We start from the raw sequence: 2,376 nt of genomic DNA, 5'->3' as shown, positions 1-2,376 counted from the left end.
GGTGCTTCCGTGGATGTCTGTAGGTCTGGGCCCAGCTAAGCTTCGTTTTTATAAGTGGACTTATCAGTCGGAGAAACGGAAGGAGTGTGTGCAAGGTGGAGATTTTCCCAAAGTTCAGTGGAATAAAGGGCTGGAATCCAAATATTTCTTTTTCCATTTCCTTCCACCTATCATCATGGAAGTACACCGAGAAACATAGCAAAGATAGGTATGGAAGCCTGCTTTGGGCTGAGTATGCCAGCACACACCTGGAATCCCAGCACTGGGGAGGTGGAGGCAGGTTGATCAGGAGTTGAGATCATCCATGACTATATAGCGTACTTGAGGCCAATCTGGGCTATCCAAGACTGTTTCACAAACGCCCCTCAACCTCCAAACACCAACACCAACAGAGATGTAGATTCTACTTGCTTTCAAGAGACTGTGCTGGGGCTGGAGAGATAGCTCAGTGGTTAAGAGCATTGCCTGCTCTTCCAAAGGTCCTGAGTTCAATTCCCAGCAACCACATGGTGGCTCACAACCATCTGTAATGAGGTCTGGTGCCCTCTCCTGGCCTGCAGGCATACACACAGACAGAACATTGTATACATAATAAATATATATATATATATATATATATATATATATATATATATATATATATAAATATAAAAAGAGACTGTGCTGTATGTTAGGGAGGAAGAATACTACTGCCTGATCTTGGAGTTGCACTTTCAAAAGGAAATATTAAACCACCCTAGGGAGCACACAGCATTGCAGGCCAGTGGTTCTCCAGGGGGTTGGATTAACCACCGGGGACACTTGATGATGCCTGCAGACGTTTTTGGTCGTCATGGCTTGGGTTCAGGTACTACTGGCAGCTGAGGATAGAGAACAGGGATGCTGGGCATCCTGAAGGCACAGGACAATGAAGGACTTGTCCTGCTCCAATCACCAAGTGTGCTGAGATTGTCAATGCCTTAGACCAGGCTGCGGCTGGCTATATGGCCTGGGATGAGCTGTGTGGGTCTCTAGACCCACAGCTGCCTCTTAGAGGGACAAGATGAGACATGTCTACCCAGCGTGCGACACAGCGTCTTGGGGGAAGATTTTCACAACACAGAGAACATGCTTGCTGAGGAGAAGGGCCAGATGTGAACTGGATGGATCCAGAGCCGAGCAGAGGATAATGTGCTGGAGGAAGGCTTTGTTGGGATGGGTGGGAAGTATGTTCACTCATTAATTATCTAGTGTGTGTGGTAGATGTGCCTCTGTGTGTGTGTGTGTGTGTGTGTGTGTGTGTGTGCTCTGTTCACGCACGCGTGTTGCAGAGGCCCGACCAGGACCCAGGACTTTGGGTGTCCTCTTCTGTCGCTCCTCCCTTAATGCTTGTTTTGATTTGTTTGAGACAGGGTCTTACTATGTAGCCCTGGGTGGCCTGAAACTCACTGTTACAGACCGGGTTAGTCTTGAACTCTCAGAGACCCATCTGCTTCTGCTTCCTGAGTGCCAGGATTTTTTTAAAATATTTATTTATTATTTATTATGTATACAATAGCCTATCTGTGTGTATGCTGAAGGCCAGAAGAGGGCACCAGACCTCATTACAGATGGTTGTGAGCCACCATGTGGTTGCTGGGAATTGAACTCAGGACCTTTGGAAGAACAGGCAATGCTCTTAACCACTGAGCCATCTCTCCAGCCCCCCCCCCTTTTTTTTGAAACAGAATCTCATGAGGCTGACATTCTCATCGTAGCTCTACCTCATAGCAATCCTTCTGCCTCAGCCTCCTGTGTGCTGGGATAAAAGGCATATTGTACCCACCATGGCTGACACTGAGATGTGTTTTATTAGCTGCTCCCAAGATAACATAGTTTGGATTTTCTCTGTCTTCTGAATGGGTTTAAGATAAGACTGTATTAGGAAGGGTGCAAACAGAGACAGGCAAGGCACCTCTAGGTGCCTTCATTTTCTTATTTAATTCAAAGCCTAGAAAACCTGCCTCATTATTTCAAATGAGGGAGTCTGAGGTTCAGAGTTAAAGTGGCTTGCCTCAAGACACACAGCATCGGAGTGCCAAAATGAAGCTTTGAACCCCCCATGATCTGATTTCAAAGCTCTCTCTAGAACTTCATTACTCCCCTGCTGGTAAGGGATGAAATAGCAAGATGGCTTTTCTCCCTTTTCTTGGAAAATGGCTTTTCTTGCTGTTGCAGACTGGGTGCTAGTGGGACATCCTTTTGTAAAAAGATGTATTTATTTTAAATTATGTGTATCTGTGGATGAGTATGTTCATGTTCTATAGGTACCCACAGAGAAAGAGGAGGGCATCAGATCCCCTGGACCTGGAACTATGATGTGGGTTCTAGGAACCAAACTCTAGTCCTCTGCAAAAG

The sequence above is a fragment of the Chionomys nivalis genome, chromosome 11, assembly GCF_950005125.1.
Source record: "Chionomys nivalis chromosome 11, mChiNiv1.1, whole genome shotgun sequence".
Lineage (NCBI taxonomy): Eukaryota > Metazoa > Chordata > Mammalia > Rodentia > Cricetidae > Chionomys > Chionomys nivalis.
This window is presented reverse-complemented; position numbering follows the sequence as displayed.